General features: G+C 40.6%; 1 long non-coding RNA gene across 1 annotated transcript in view; it reads right to left on the bottom strand.

The window, feature by feature from the left end:
• LOC112540434 (uncharacterized) overlaps positions 1-17,900 on the bottom strand; it is a 63,740-nt gene that overhangs the window by 36,311 nt on the left and 9,529 nt on the right. The window contains exon 3 of the long non-coding RNA XR_003084517.2: positions 2,125-2,207. This is a non-coding gene — a long non-coding RNA (uncharacterized LOC112540434). The remainder of the gene's footprint in view (positions 1-2,124; positions 2,208-17,900) is intronic.

Genomic DNA, 17,900 nt, shown 5'->3' on the forward strand with positions numbered 1-17,900 from the left:
AACCGCTCTGTGGTTTGCGCTTTAATCTGATCAAAGGTGTCTCCGTTGCCGGATCTCTTTCAGTATGTATTTCTCCAAGAAGAAAAAGTATTTGAACAAGTTCATTCTTGAACTAGTAGATTTTTGATCCTACTGCCTGATTCATCAAATCAAAATCTTTTATTATGATCCTAGATCAGAGAAATAACATTCAAAATGTAAGTTACACAACAAAATTAAAATTAGTTACAATTAATTGAGGGGGTCAGCTGACTTGGTATCTTCACTGCTGCCTGGGAATAGGTGGCAAGTCTCCTTGTTATATCTTGGTTAGTGTCTGATAATAATAGTTTAGTATAAAACTCATCTATTTTGCCTGGAAACTGCTGGAAGATTGGTGCTGTATGGTACTTTTGGAGATCTCTGTAGTAACTGCAGTAAAGGAGGACATGCTCGACTATCTCTATTTCTCCAGAATCACATGGCCATTGTCTTCCATATATAGGTGTTTTATTATATCTGCCATAGAGAAGAGCAGAATATAATACATTGTCTAAAGAATTGTTTCCTTAGGCTAGGAAGGGTTAACATGCTCAAATAATTCACAGATTTCCAGGTGTTCATGGTGATGAGCCCGATTCATTGTTTGGCTTGTTTTTGTATCTTGCTTCCTAGGCTGCCCTTCCTTCCCCCCTTTTGGCTGTCTTCTTGGTACTTCTTAAGCATTCAATTAGCTGGTTGTAGATCAGGGGTAAACAACACAGTGCACACGAAACCCAGTGTGCCAGCAGACACCTCCTTAGATAGCTTCTTCCAGCAGCATCCACAGGAGTGGTCTTTGATCAGAGGTGGGGCCAAAGTTCCGCAGGAATGGCCAGTGATCAAAACAGAACTGTGCCAGTATGATAAAGCCTCTTCTACTGTGTTGTAACATCACACAAGCATATGAAAGGCATGGAGGTTGTACTGGCACTACTTTGTCAGTTTGAGAAACACAGGGGATCCTGCAGATGCCTGTGCCTCTGTCCCACGTGGCTTAATTTTGTCTCTAATCTTTTAATTTAAAAATAATAAATTAAAAGTGTGGATGGAGCAAAGGAACTACCAGCCTTCAGTACCTTCTTTATTTATAAAACTGTCTTTGGACACTACACAGAACACCAAGGCATTGCTAGAAAATAAAAATAGTAGATGGTAAGAGCTTAGTGCTTTGTTTGGAAGTGTGCCCACCTGCCCAGGGGAAAAAATGGCAAAGTAAGAGAACATCCTGGGGGCTAAGAGGGGGGTTTGTTGCAACCTGACATGTATATACCTTCTAATACTTGGGTGTTTTGTGACTGGCCAAATCAACAACAGCTGTTTGTAAATAAGGAAGCCCCCAGCAATGAAAACAGTTTGATAATGATTCACCTAGTGTTCTCAAAATGCCAGATGTGAACATTACTCCCCAAAGGTTGCCTACTTAATGGCCATTTGATACACAGGATTCACACTTCCCTCCTCACATTCTCCCGCACGACCAGTATTCCACACTTCAGAGCTACATCCTTGATACAGCACAGCAAAAAAAAAAAAAAAAAAGTTTTGGCAATTTTGATTTAAATAGGGATAATCTGAGCATGTGCAGTGTTGCTGTAGAAGATAAATTAAATTGCAGAGCCATCCTAACCCTTTTGTTACTGAAAGGACTAGTAAACTTTTAAGAAGAAACAGTAAAATAAGAACGATAACAACATGAATGCCTCACTAGCAGTTCCCTCTCTTTAAAAATAAGGAAAAGGATGCTGCAGCAAGTAGTGCCAATCTCAGTGAGCCCTGCTTGCTGATCCTGACCTAGGTACTGACTTTTTTGTCCCCGCCCCATCATGGGACCTTCTTTGGGCAATCACGCAGAAGATAGGAAAGGATAATGCTGACCTATGGAGCCACGGCCCTTGAAATCCAATCATAGCTGCATTACTGACCCAGCCCACTTAAAACTTTCAGTCACAACTACCAGTTTCATCCTGTGGTATTTTTCAGCACCTCTCAGTCTGCAGCCCATAGTTCAGGCTTGAGAGTTAGGAGGATTTTATGTTAGGGCAAGTTTCGAATGAAATTCCCCCATAGGATTCATTCTATACCTTTATATAGGATTCAACTTACCTTTATATACATGGACTAGCTTTATTCCTAGAACACTGATATTTCATGGGCATAGTGCATGGACCGCCAGTTCCAGTATTGCACTGAAAAATATAAAACAGTAGAATAGGGAAATAAATAGCAATATGGGAAAGTGCTATAGATAAGAAGTCTTGATCCATTAGATGTGGTCAAATATTATATTTTTATAAGATCTCTACATATTCTGCATTGGTATTTTCTAGCATTCTAAGCCTTGGTTTTGTCCTTTCATATTTGTCAGCTATACGGGGTGAAAAAAATATGCAGCTAGATGGAAACCTTCATTGTTCATCCATGGCCTCCCTGCAATAGCACTCATGAAGCCAAAAACTTCCAGAGTTGGGGAAGACTTCCAAAAGGCTTTTTGCCAACACAAGAGCCTAAAGCTGCTAACTTGCAGGTTACTACAGGACTTTTACATCACAGTAGAAGAGCACTGTCCCCAAAGGAAAATTTTCAAAAGAAAAGGGACAATATGTATGGTATCCCTGATGTTGTCCCTTCCGTAGTCTCACTCTTGCTTCCAGCTCTTGTGTCACTTTAATGAGAATCTCTAGCAGCCAGTCATGGGACTGAAAAAGCTCAGAGAAATCCTCCTTATTTCTTTTGCAACACTAGGCCTTTCTCTCTGCATGAAATCTTAGCATGAGGAACTAATGGCCGTGTTAATGTTTTACAGGAGCAAACACAAAATCTTGATAAAACATTTTAGGAATAACAGATTGACCGTGGCATGATGTTTCATGAAGCTCACTTTATCAGATACATGGTCTGTTAGCCTCACTTGGCAGGCACACTGTTCTTATGCTTATATGATACAGAAGGGAAAAATGTGAATAACAAGACAAGAAGGCAAATGACATGATAAAGATACAGCCTGTGACATTTTTAAATGGCAAATCAGAGGTGTGCAAAACACATACACGAATACTTCAAGGATTTCATGTGTGAACATTAAACAAAGTTTAGACTTGGAAGAAGCAAGCATCTAGCTATAGGATAACAGGCAGTTTTTTCTCCAGTTACATTATACTTTAAATCACAAGGAAAGCAGATACCACAATGATTCAGATGCATGCTGGATGATTCAGGCAAATTACCAGAAAAAAAGGGGGGGAGGAAGGGGAGGGGAGGAGAAGCGCAGCTCAGCAGTGGAATTTTACAATTTTTTTTTTAAAAAACAACCATCCTGCTTCAAGAGGCGCGTGCACTGGTATTCTGGCAAAACAAAATTAAATCAGGTACTGGCATGTAAAGCTGCGTTGCACCTCTCATAGTTAATAATGATATGAATATGATAAAAGAAGCTGGTGCTGGAGTCCAGACTAAAGGAAACTTAAGCAAAATTAATCTGAGACTATTCATTTGGCTGGCATTGTGTCCTGGCTGTAACTAGGTTAGCTAAGTGAACATGTTTTCTTTCCCTGATGCTGTTTTGTTTAATTTGCTTTTATGCATGATTTCTGAATGGTTACAGATTTTTCCTTACTGAAATTTTAACTGATATTTACAATGTCAACACTGGTGGTCTTACACTGCTGTTATCCACTCCGGGAGATTTTTGTGATGAGCCAACTACATAATAGAAACAAGAAGTAAGTAAGTAAAGATTCTCAGTAACACAAGCATGTTGGCCCTGAATCCATATCAGATAGGAATAAATAAAACATACAAAAATCCATTAGTGAAATATAACTGGATTTGAAGTGATTTAAAATAGTACTAGGATATAAAATTATGGCATGTAGAGTATAACGATATAATTGTTGATAATCAATAATGGGCATGCATATTAAGAAGAAGAAAACATATATAAAATGGGTTACTTGGAATACAGCTGGTACTGTTATTCTCCAAAACAGACTAGATGTTTTTAATGACTCTGCTATGATCTTTTAGTCATCTGATCATGAAGCACAGAGGAAAAAAAGTAAGAGGAACATTATGTTCCTGCTTATCAGAAAAATGCTTGTATTTTCAAAAAGATTAAAATAAAATGCAGAACTATGGGATAAAACCAATTGCTAGATTAAATTCTGCAAACATTTTGCTTCTGTGGCAGGGGATTTGTTAATTACTTAATTAGTTAGGTATACCATTGTAACTAACAAGACTCAAGGCAGTTGACAGATTAAAGACACTCTCTCCTGGATTTTGCTCCCGGAGAAGCCTCAAATACTTTCATCTTGTAAAGTATCATAATTACTTGCCATTATTTGTCAATATTTTTTCTTCTTGCTGGAAAATCAGCAAAATGCCTCACAGACAAAGGATTAGGCTCTTTATTAAAAAGAAACATTTTCCTGAACGTTTTGCTTTGCAGTTCTTTAAAGACTGTATTGCATTTATTATAACCACCTTCTGTAATACAGTTGAGGTCCAGTTCCAAAATTCACATAAGCTTCTATAGTTGGAATGTTGGCCCCTAGAGATTAATATACTAATATAATTAATGTTCCTAGGGTGGCAGATGTTCTGTTGTGCTGGTGTTGAAATCTCAGGGTAAACATTAGTGATTCCACTGCTGTACCAAACTAACCAACTACTGTTTAGCAGATTCCCCAGCCAAGTTAATTGAACTTCTTTAAGGTCATATATGGATGTGAGCCTTCTCTTGCATTGTCATCAGTTTTCTATTTATTTTTGTTTGTGCTTATACAATGTCTTCTTGTTGAGGGTTTTATTTTATTTAGGGTAGCCCTTCCAGTGAATATAATATTCCAAATGTCTCCTACTGCATCTAGAATCCAGAATAAATTCCACTTCATACTCTTCTTCCCTATCCACAGGACCTGGGGTGTGGGAGGAGAGCATCTTTTGAATGCAAGGGGCAGGGAGGTTCCTCAGAAAAAACAGCAATCAGTTGAAGGCCAAATGAATCTTCACTGAAGCACACAATTGTTAATGAAAGGCCACTGGATTCATTTGCTGTGCAACTGGGAAGGGCCAATATAATTTTGAGTCCAGCTTTTTAGATAGGTGGGTAGAAGACAAACACATAGTGTAAAGCCACCCCAACCCCCCCCCCCCAATCCTGACATCCTCTTGCCTACATGTATGTGCGACACACATTTAGTCCGCCACAAACTGAGGAACTGAGCAGCCTCTCTCTCCTGCAGAAAGTCAGGCGTGCCTGGCACAATGGAGAGTGGAATTCTGGAAGGCAAGAGGCAGGGATGGTAACCACAGATGGCCTGAAAGGGAGACACGCCTATGAAGGAATGAGTTTTTAGAAGCCAATTCTGCAAGAGGCAGCTTTCACTTCAATTGCCCTGCTGATAAGAGACATAACATCTCAAGTATTGTCCTAATGACTGATTCACTTTCTCCAATTGCTCATTCAAGGCCAGATGATGCAAAGATGACCAGTGAATCTGAATGTCTAATCACTGGAAGTGTGTTTGTGTGTGCGCCTTCAAATCATCTTTTGACTCCTGGCAACTGCCTGGACTAGTCCCTGCAGTTTTCTTGGCAAGGTTTTTCAGAAATGGTTTGCCATTGTCTCCTTCCAAGGGCTGAAAGTGACCGGCCCAAAGTCACCCAGCTGGCTTTGTCCCTAAGGTGGGACTAGAACATGGTCTCCTGGTTTCTAACCTGATGTCTTAACCACTACACCAAACTGGCTCTAATCACTGGAAGAGGGCCATCCAAAACTTTGATATAAATCAATGTAAATTGATGTAAAACTTCCAAAACTTCTATATAAATCGAGACTCGTGTTCTAAGATCACATGATTGTTTAAGTCCCTATGCCTAAAATGTAGTCTAGAAAGAGTTGTGCATTTTCCTAAGTCAACGGAAGGCCCTTGCAAGGAATAAAATAAGCCATTTTGGTAGCCAAATCCACTGATGCAAAAATGTATAACTCTGTGCAGGTGGAAGATCAGTAACAAAATTCATTGATGCAGGATCCCAAGGTCCAGGGGAGTATGAGTTGAAAGTAAACTGAAAGGGTGGCTGAAGTAAACTGATGGGCTTTGCAGAGACAGTCTTGGCCTGACAACAGACAGGATGAAACATACTCCTTGACTTCTGCTTTCACGGTTGGCCACCAGAACTCTCTGAGTACTCAATACAAAGTTCCAATCACTATCCCATGTCCAGCAGCTCTATTGTCATGGCATATTTGCAATATTTTTTCTCTTAGAGGAAAGAGAACATGTAAATGGCTGTTGTGTCCATCATTCATTAAGAAATGGAAGAACTAACCTGTATGAATCCAGCGGTGGTTGTACTCAGATCCAGTCCAACAGATCTACTGCCTGCCTTTCTGCCTTCACCCTTTCCGGAGGGTCTGTGTTCAGGGAAAGGGGAAAGTTGGTGGCTTCAGAAGCATGGCCGGGAGGAATGGGTATGGAAGGTCATATTCAGGTTTACACAATAGTATGTTTAGTTAGTATGTTCTGTGAACCAGGAGCATAAGTGTTATAAAAATTGAACCAGGAGAAAAATCGTGCCCAGGTGCTCCAAATCTTGCAATCTATGCGTATTTGTACAGGATGGATTGCTCCCTCCGATAAATATCTCCATTGCTGGAATGCTGTTTTGTATAGCAAGCAACTCTTTATTGAAAGTGTCATCATTCCTTTCTGCTGCGAGAAGCAGTTTGGAATAAAATGCACAAAGCAGGAAATCTGCCCCACCCTCTTTCAGTACTTGGAAGAAAACAGTTCCCAAGACTGCTGAAGCATCTGTTTGCGCCACAAAGGGATGAGAGGGGTCCCCACTGGGAAGAGAAAAAGACTTTCAAGTCCTGAAAAGCTGCTTGCTCTTGAGTAAATCATCTCAGTTTATGTGCTTTCTTTCGAAGTTGGGAGAATGCTCTTGGGTGCTCAGCAAAATTAGGAATGAACTTTTTATGGAAATTGGTGAAGTCCAGAAAACACTGGACACCCCTCACATTTCTGCGTCTCTGCGTGAGAACAGATTGTACTTTTGCCCTATCTATTTGTATTCCTTCTGCAGAGCTCCAGTAACCCAAAGAGTCCAATGAGGGAAGATCAAGTGCACATTTTTTTCAGCTTAGCAAAAAGTCTGTGTTTGCAGAGTCGCTGCAAGACATTTCTAACATGAAATGCTAAGATATATCTTCTGAAAAAAACAGTACAGGTAGTCCCCAAGTTAAGAATGCCCGGGTTACAGATGACCCATAGTTAAGAACGGAGCCTACTGAAGCAAAATTTGAGTTAAATACACAATGGTTTGAGTTCATTACACAATACTACTTATACAGTATTATGCAATAATACTGTTCCGGCTTGCATACAAATTTGACTTAAGGATAGACCCTGGAAACGGAACTCGTTCTTAAATTGGGGACTACCTGTTTATCATCCAAATACAGCACTATATTTGTCCAAAATATCAGAAAATATTCATTAATAGATCTGGAGAAGGCCGCACCACACTTTATCAATCTAAAAGGCATCACTATATATTTACATTTGTCATACCTGGTATTACAGGCTATTGAATATGCACGCCCCTCTTTCATCCTGATCAAATTGTGCCTCTCAAGTCCATTGTATAAAGATGTATGCCTTTCGAAGGAGGTCCAGTAGGTCTGAAGTAAAAGGCAGTGGGTAGCGATTCCTAATGGTTGCTCTGTTCAGGAATCTATAGACATGTACAGTCTTAAAACAATCATCCCTTGTAGGGAGGAAAAACATGGATGCAGATGCTGAAGATTTAGAAGGGTGACTAAAACCTTTCTTTAAATCATTGTTCAGAAACTCCTTCAATGTGGCTAATTCCTGAGAAGACATGAGATATTACCTCTTAGTTGGGATCTAGGTTCCCAGCTTCAGATTAACTGTACAGTCACATGCCTGATGAGAAGGCAATGTAGTTGCTTCCTCTTCCCCAAAAACATTAGCAACACTCGCATAATTTTCTGGCAAGGAAGGAATAGCAAGGATAATAAAATATACTTGCCTGTTGTCAGCTATCTGACCTTTCTTTAAATTGTCTGAGGGCCCCCTCCTGAATTCTTGGGAGGGGACCCTGCATAGTTTTCCAAAAATGAGGCTCTGGAACAATTCAGACACTTACTTACTAAGTGATCTGCAGTTCCACAGGTGTAGTATTGCACCTGACTCAGAGATCTGTACTTTAATGGTACAAGTCTTGGCTAGGTGCCCTGGGGCTCCACAGCAGATACATAAATGGAGGTCTCTCGTTCCCTGTTTCACTGCTCCTATTTGCATTGGGTTCTTGGGAGTTGGCATTTAAGGAGGCTACAGGGAGGAGGGAGAGCGGTGAAGAGAGGGTGTGAAATATCTTCCCTTATTATTTCCTCCATGCCTCAACAATTCTAATCACCTATCAGTTACCACCACAATGATTCTCTGATGTGCTTTGTCTCACTAACTCATCTCTCAGTTCATCAGCAAATTCTTCCTGAAACTAGTCAATCAGAGCAAGTTCATTTTACCCCCACATCTCTGGCATACAACTGGAAATCCAACAGGTACTCACAAACTCTGTGATCAGCTTACTTCATCTTGTGAATCTGCTCTTTCTCTCCTGCTCTAATAATTAAAAGCAGCTCTAAATGTTTGCATAAAATGGTAATTATCCAGCAATGGATCATCGTCCTCAGTGAAAGGCACTATCCATTTGGTTGCCCATTCTTTCAGCAGACTGAGAACAAGAGACACCCTGGAGAGATCTGCAAGAAATTCTGCTGGCCAACTCACAGAATTAATTCACATTGGGTCATATTAAAAGTCAGAAATTGATGCTGGGGTCCCCCAAACTATTCCAGCAAACTTCAATGAGAGCAAAGTAATACTGATCAAATTGCAAGCTGTTCAGCTGTCTCTTGAGGCAGGGCTTGCTCCAATTTCTCTGCTGGTTGACTCATAGCATGGTACAGGTGTGTTATTTGCATATCTACTTGCTGTTGAAGTTGTAACAATGCTTCAACAAGTTGTTCTGCAGACCGTGGGTGCCCTGAGGACCTGATGACATCTCCACAATCAAAGTCAAGGTTCAATGATTTTCTGATTAAAGAATGGAGAAGCTTTCAAGACTGGTGCCAGGTCTTTGACATAGGAAAAGAGCCCCTACAAGGACTACTGGAACTCTACTTTATTGTTGTAGGATATATTAACAGAATCTTGAAAGCCTGCCCGGGCTGCCTTATGTCCCCTGTTGTACCAAACAGACCCAAGGAGAGGTTATTCTGAGTTTCTTTCTCACACCTTCTCCTTTCCCAGGACCAAGTTGTCTCTTATTTTGCTTTAGCTGTTTCTGCATATTTTCTTCAAGATTATCTCCACACTCCTCTACAACTGCCCTACTGCAGCCCTACCTCCTCACTCACTACTACCCATCACTCTAGTTGATGTGAGCACATGAACATTTTTTTTAAAGTCAGAATTCTAAAATAGTCCAAGTATTCGGCATCTTCTGAGTCCATCTAGAAGCATCTTGGATGTCCTGTAGATATCTTCCAGGTTCATTGTACTTCAGTGAAATCTTCACCCATACTGGCTAATTTCTTAGAATAGATTCAGAGTTGCATCCATAAATTTTGCACATCTATTTCAAATAGTACATGACAGCATGTTTTAAGTTGGTGCTTTGCGTACCTAAAAAAGGTAGCTTGGCAGTTAGGTATATTAAGACATCTTTTTCATAATTATCTCTTGGTACAGGTGACAGCTTCCTACCACCTGCTGAGGAGGAGGACCACTTAGGTTTGTGTTTGTACAGATACTTACAGAATCAACTGGATTGCAGAATGTGCTGCATTCTCTGATTGACTTTACTGTTCTGTCAAAAGTCTCTTGTGTTAAAAAGCCTCCTTCCATTCTCAGAATCACCCTTGTACTCATTCTGTAATAGTCTTCACCACTGACTGCTGAGGAACCTCATGAGTTGACCAGCACTTTCTCCAGCTTGCCAATGGGTGAAGTTCAACAGTGGATATTCTAAACAGGGGCACTCATCCTTGCAGTAACAGGGAAATGGCCACTCTATAGGGGAGCAGCAAAGTCACCTCTCACGTTGACTGGAAAAGTTGAAGAGAATAGATAGGTACCCCCATACCTTGATTTCAGGAAGGAGGAGTGGATCTGCAGGATGATGCAGGAGTTTCTGCCAATACAAAACTGCCCACAAGGGGAAATGGCATTGGGCTACCAGGAGACCATGAGTTCTAGTCCCACCTTAGACACAAAGCCAGCTTGGTGACCCTGGAGCAGTCACTCTCTCTCAGCCCTAGGAAGCAGGCAATGGCAGACCACCTCTGAAAATGCCGTCAAGAAAAACTGCAGGGACTAGTCCAGGTGATCATTAGCAGTCACCATTGACTCAAAGGCACACATACACACACACACAATATTTGCAGGGTTTTCTCTGAAACAATGAGCTAGAAGTTAACTAACTGAGCTGCCAAATGCCTCCTCAAAAGTGGTAGCATGGTGGAAGTGCCAGGGCATGATAAATTGGCACAACCTGTGTTTCTACAAAAGGCATTGGCCACTGACATAGGCATAAACTCTCTTCTTATATCACTTCATTAGGGTTAGATATCTCAATTTTAAAAGGGCTTGGGCTATAAGAAACAGGTGAGGACAACGATTCCCCATTCCGCTTCAGAGAACTCCAGGGTATGACTAATTCCAAGGTGACTTTCCAACCAGTCAGTTTACAAGATGAAACCTGCTTAGCTTAAATGGTAAGAGACCCTATGCTGATAGAGGTTATACAGTATGTGTAACTGACAAGCACATTTTTGTAACTCATCCAAAATACGCCACGCAGCACCTGAGTGCTGAGAATGGAATGTGCAGCACAAGACTACAAAACAGGCTATTACATTGCCACCAGGTTGTAGGAGTGGGGTATGTGATCAGTTACCCTCCCATTAAATGAGGCTACAACACTGAGCCCTAACGCATAGGCACGCAGGCACAAATGTGCAGAAATAGGGTTGCCAATACTGGTTCACCAACATTCAAGGTGAGCATTTCTGATCATGTTCCTTATAAACTATCACTCTGTTTATCAAGAGGAGATGGTGGTTTGTTTTCTATAAGTGGATTTGGTGTGGAAGAGTGCGAATACAGGATGCAATACCTCTGGCGCTTCAATTATATTTCCTTTCCCCTTCAGTGGGAAGCAAACAAAAAAGGGTTACATACACCATATAGAACATTATGGAATAACAATTAAACATTATGGAGTAACAATTGAAATGCACAGCATGCTCCCCCCCCACCACCTTCGCTTTCTGCTTTGGATTTAAAAGGTCTTTTTCTGGCAGCTGATTAAACATATGAAATTCTAGATGAGTTAGTGACTTTCAGGTATACCTACATTCCCATGAAGCATAATTATCCCATCACTACCCTCAAAAATTATAGCAAAAGATTATATAAATTGCATTCACTTTATATTCATTGTTGCTGCTAAATCCTGTCTTTTTCAGTGACGTCTTGGTTTCTATAGTAACTAGTGTACTTGAGCAGAAAAATAATGGGGAGAGGAGAACACAGAAATGCTAAAAACAAGACACATATGTGGCAAAACACAGGGCATCTCACATTCAGTTGCACCATCATTGGGAAGCACTAACCTTGCTCTGTGAATGTTCCCGCTTCAGGGTCTAGTATACAAAATAATAAGGCCATTTCACAGAGAAGAGTGAAGAGAATAGCTATGTACAGATGCACAAATTAGAGAACAAAGAGAGTGCATGCAGTGCATATACACACACACACAATGTTCATATGTATATCTGGATGGATAGACAGAAATACAGTAATATACTTATCATTATCATTATCATACATCAATATTCTAATTTATTTCCCCAAATACTTCTGCAAATGTAACAAAACAGCATGATCTATGCACAAGAGGAGGGAGCAGACATGGGATATCCTAAAGTTTACAGAAGTACAACAGTGGTTTAGGACAAAAACCTTATAGAGTAGCCCACCCAAATCAGCAGTGTGAGAACTGAGCGTGCTCAGGAACCATAAAGTGGTAGCTGGCTGTTGATAGGAATAAGGAAAATCAGGAGAAAGGGGAATGAAATGGAATTGGTGCAAAGGAGAATTTGGGACAGGCGCAGAGATAACAGCAAATCTACCCATATCTAAATTGGTCATTTCCTAGTCCATACAAAAGACCAAATTGTTTTTATCCTCAGAGATGAAAGTGAGAGAATGGGTTGTGTGCTGTGGTCCATGGTAAGTCTAATCAATTTGCGGGTGGTGGGAATTCAAACTTCCTAAGAATTGAAAGCCATATTTGAACTTGCCATTAATTTGGTATGAACACACTAGACAATTTAAGTTTGACTGAAAAAGTAAATTTCCTCTGACACTTTGGAAGAAACTCTGGTGATGGATGCCAGAAAGAAGCATCACTGATAAAGTGATTTCTTTAAAGGTTTTCATAGTAAGTCAGCAATTTTATGTATTAGAGATCAAAAACATTATCACAGTATTTTGTGGTCGGATATAAACACAATTGGGTAGTAAAATTTATTTTTAATTTAAAAAATGATCCTACTCGTATATATGGAATGTGGGTCTCTGTGTAATTTTATAGGGGAAGATTTTCAATACATAGATTGTCAAAAATACTTACTGCAGTAGTTCTAAAATAATCTTAGCCACCATCCCGGGCACTTTGTTTATTGATATTATGGGATTTTTTATCTCTATTTTAAGCTAACAGTTGAAGACCCCAGTCTTTCAAGTGAAAAAAATCCAACAATTCAACAGAGATTTCAAAAATGCATTTTGCCAGTGGATTGAATTTATGTTTATTCCATATCCTGAACGCAATATAATTTGTTTATCTCTAGCTTGCTGTACACATAGAAGAAGCCTGAAGCAACCCCGCTTCTGTGTGTCAATGGCAGACAGTGCACTCTGTGTACTAAGAGAAGAGAAATCAGAGATAGTTATCCCAGCCCAGAATCCTATATAACTTCAGGAGAATATGTGGGAAAAAATCACTAGTGCTCCAAGGCTCATGTTTAAATCAGTGTGTCACTGAGAGGCTATTTAACATGTCAAAGAAGGTTTGGGGACAGCTAGGTTCAAATCTCTGTTCATCATGAAAAATGGGATAGGTGGTATTCAGTCAGTCACCATTTCTAAGCCTAAACCATCCTCCATGGCTGGGATGAGGAACCGCCTTTGGCTGTAAACTGAGCTATTGGAGCAAGGATGGGATGTAAGTATTGTCAGCAGCATCCTACAGCCAATAAGTTGTGTATGTGAGGTGGGTGGCTATACAAATTGAACAAATAAAATAAACAAAATGCAATTAATCAGTGGTGCCAAGCATGCTACAAGTTCAGTCAGTACACTGTCTTCCAAAGTGTTATCAGATTACAATACTGTCTAATTACTGTGAGGGGTATCAATGGAACCATCATTAATGGCAAATATTCCTCTGAAAGGTTGAGCTCAGAATTCTAAATAGGGTTAGACCTGGTACTACTTCAATGGGGGATCATCAGGAAGTCCCAGGGCTGCAGGCTAGACTAGGAAGTCAAACAAAAAGACCAGAAAGCAGCTATGGCAAAATTCTTCCATAGTGCTGCAAGAAAATGACATGGACATGACCTTGGAGTTCCCAGCAGTTAAGTTTGACTTGAGGAAGTCTTTACATTCACATTTCTCTGAATAATAGTTGCAGAAGGAAATGAATGGGTCCTATCTCATTCATGTCCTACTTGTGAGCCTCCCAAAGGCATCTGTTTCCATGAGCCCTTGGGAAAAATGGTGGTATAAAAATATACTTAGGTAGTTAAAAAGTCCTAGACTAAGCAGGTTTTGATCCAATCCAGCAGAATACTTCTCTTAAAGCATTGGCATCTTAAGGCAAAGAGGGCAGGAACGCATTCTGGAGCTCTCTCTCTGAAACTGCATGCTGGGGATTAAATGCAAATGGGACCCAAGTCTGTCACTTTTGCTACCTCCTTTTCTGCCTAATTACTCTTCTTCTTCTTCTTCCTCAATCTCTGCACAGAGAGCTTCCGAAAGAGGAACAATAGATATCCCTTGTTTACATTGCTTGCTTGCAGAAGGCATTGGAATTAGGCCAGGAGCTGTACATGGCCCTAGAGCGCTAGGCTGGCCGTCTCAATTTAAGTTAATGGAAAGAATGTTATTGGAGCTCCATGGGAGGCAATGCCTATGGAAGAACCAAGATTCTTCAGGAATATTCTGAATGGAGAAAGCCTTCTGAATGAAGACACCCTCCAGTGAAAAAGAGGGGACAGATCTGTCTGAAGTAATAAAAGCTGGTTTGATAGTGAAAAAGGAAGTATTGTCTGAAATGGTTTTAAGCTCTGACCTCTAAAGGCATCTTGGGATGTGGGTATCTCTCTTCCTCCCTCTCCCTCTTCTGTGCTAGAATTGTTATGTGTGTTCTCTCCACCCACACCAATACTCTAGATTTTTGTGCATACAACTACTAATATGGTAGCCATAAATCCATCCAGGTAAATATGCAAGCAACAATATAAAGAGCTCTACTAGCTCAGGCCTATGGTTCATCTAATCCAGCATTCTGTGCCCTTCAGAGGCCAACCGTATGTATTCAGGAAGTTCACAAACAAGAACAAAGGAATGGTAACTCTTTCCCATTTTGCTCCCAAGCAGCTGGTATATTCAAGTCAGCTGCTTGTCATAACATAAGTTATGAGCCACCCAGAGCTGTGGAGAGTCAGGTGGCATACAAATTTAATTTATTATTATTATTATTGGTTGCACAGTCAGCCAGTTTAGACTGGATCTGGCATTTTTATCCACCTATTGAGTCCTTCCCAGGGACCTGGGATAGGCAGATGTTGTTGTTTGATGTTGTTAAAGGTATAGTCGCAGGATGTAAGCTGTTCCAAGTAAGGCTGCCTTTTGCAATTGACTGATGGTCTTCAAGTGGTGCTCCAGACGTTTTGGGATTGCACCCAAGGCACCTATCACGATTGGGACTCTCTTTGCTTTCTTTTGCCAGTCATTCTACTTCTATTTGCAGGTCTTTATATTTTGTGATTTTCTCCAGTTCTTTCTGTTCTATTCTGCTGTCTCCAGGTATTGCAATGTCCACTGCCCAGACTTTTTTGTCTTTCTTATCAACAGTTGTTAAGTCTGGGGTGTTGGGTGGCAGGTGCTTGTCTGTTTGAATTCTAAAGTCCCAGAGCACTTCAGTTTCTTCATTTTCTATTACTTTGTCTGTTTTGTGGTCCCACCAGTTCTTCCTTGCAGGCAAATGGTATTTCTTGCAGATATTCCAATGTTGCTACTTTGTCATGCCATTGTTTTTTGGCTGTGAGATCTTCTTGCAGCAGCTAACTAGGTGGTCCACTTTTTCTTCAGCTTCTTTGCAGAGGCGGCATTTGCTGTCTGCTGCTGTCTTCTCACTTCTGGCTTTGTATGCATTTGTTCTTAAGGCTTGGTCTTGTGCAGCCAGAATTAGCCCCTCTGTCTCTTTCTTCAACTTTCCTGCTCTTAGCCATTGCCAGGTGTTATTGTTATCTGCTTTGCCTGCTAGTTTTTTTTTTGTGTACTGTCCGTGTAATACTTTGCCTTGCCATGTCTCTTTGCTATTTTTTATTTGGTCTTTCTTATAGGCCAGTTTGGTCTCTTTGGTATTCAGTAAGCCTTCATGGTGTACAAGCTTCAGTGCATCTTCTTCACTATCCTTCAGATATTCTTTCAATGGAATAATAATAATAATAATAATACACCATCAAACAACAATATCTACCAATCCCAGATCCTTGGGAAGGACTCAATAGGTGGATAAAAATGCCAGATCCAGTTTAAACATCTGGCTGACTGTGTGACCGACCATATTAATAATATTAATTATTATTATTATTATTATTATTATGCCATCCAGACTAATAGTTTTGACAGCCTAGCCCTCCATGATTTTTCCAGTACCCTTTCTAAGTCAGTCTAAATTGTTAGCCATCATCACATCTAATGACAGCAAATGTTATCTATTTATCTACCTATCAGCATTTGTATGCTGCCTACTCACATGACTCAAGGTGGCTTATAATATACAAAACTAAAAACATCCATAAAAGCAGCTCAATATCATCATCATCATCATCATCATCATCATCATCATCATCATCTGCATTGCAGAAGAAGAGGGCTTATACTCATGGGAAATTTCCCCAGCAGTCCACTGCCCTACCTGCCTACATGACTGGACGTAGTTGCATTCATAAATCAAGTATTTCAAGACATGAGCTATGCTATGTCTCTGGGATCTCTTCCTACACTGGTAAGACAAATACTGGTATACTGTGCTGTTGAAACCTCTCATCTTTCAGGAAAGAGGGCAGCTGATAATACTATGAGAGGGTGCCCCGCATTTTCTAGGTGTGAGTTACCAACCAGTCTGCTAAGCTGGGAGCAATAAACACAGTAGTATTGGAAAAGCAGGCAGGAATGTAGCCCTGATTCTTTGCCATACTTAGGTCAGTCAGCTCTACCTTCTGTCCCAGCAGGCCACAAAATCTTGTTGCCTGTTCAGTAAATGAGTCACTACTATGAACCAGAAGTAGGGAACCAGTGGCTCTCCAGATGTTGCTGTACTACGATTTTTCTGTGCAGTGGGTTAGCTTAGTGTTTCTCAAGCTTAGCAACTTTAAGATGTGTGGACTTCAACTCCCAGAATCCTGCAAATTAAGTCCACACATCTTAAAGTTGCTAAGTTTGAGAAACACTGGCTTAGCTGATGGGTATTTGGATTCAATATCTGGAGGGCCCAGGCTCCCATTTCTGTCAATTAAGAGAGGTGAGTCTGGCACTATCAAGAGCTTCATTACGAAAGCAAAATCGATGCTTCAAAGGAAAGGTAATATCTGAGGTTTGCCACCTCCGTATGCAAAATCATCACCAGCATCATGCTTCTTTCAATAATTATGAGCTGAGAACAGATGGAACTGTCTTTTTTTTTTTCTTTTATAGGAAATGAATCACTGTATGTGAAAAAAATAGCTCATAGCCTGCTTCTCCCATCAGGCCTTGGAGTACTGTATGTGCTATTTGTGAGTCAACATGTCATTAGTGCTCTTGTACAAAGTGGAGCCCTGGCTTTTGGTCTTGTATAATTAAAATGGGATGGAACACAATGAGTACCAGCAGGCGATTGACCCAGTCCCCAAAATCTGCCTTGTGTTAAGTCTCAACATGAGTATGAATTGGAGTGCTTTTTGGATGCTATACTTGCCTTTTTCTTTTGTATTTTCCCCTGTAATAGAGGGATGCAAAAAGGGTGCCAAACGGAGCCTACCAGCATCCCATTTCTTAATTCGGAGGCCTGGGGAAGTTTAATGGGCAAAATTATGACTTACAAAAAGCCAAAAGGAGTTTGGTAGCACCTTTTACACCTATTAAAAGGTGTAAGCTTTTGTGCATTTCGGCCTTTTAATAACCTGCGCTAGTTGGAAAAGGTCCTACCAGACTTCTGTTTTTTTGCTGGCCTAAACTAACGCAGCTCTCCACCTCCTAAGACTTGGAAGTGCGTATGGCACTAGGTTCACTGTTCAAAGCTCCCAGCCCTCCCACAAGGGGCACTGACCCCACCCTTTGTCGAATGCGACCTTCAGGCCCCTGGAAGTTGCCTAATGACAACACTCTGAAAGTGATGTTGATGTTCTTTTGCTTCTTTCTGATAGTGCTGCAACACAGCCTCTCCCTCCCTCCCTCTCTCTCTCTCTCTCTCAGTCATTTACTTAATGCATTCGTTATTGCTTAATT

Source organism: Python bivittatus, unplaced genomic scaffold, assembly GCF_059951505.1.
Source record: "Python bivittatus isolate LINGU-HERP-01145 unplaced genomic scaffold, Pbiv_v1 ctg000080_np1212, whole genome shotgun sequence".
Lineage (NCBI taxonomy): Eukaryota > Metazoa > Chordata > Lepidosauria > Squamata > Pythonidae > Python > Python bivittatus.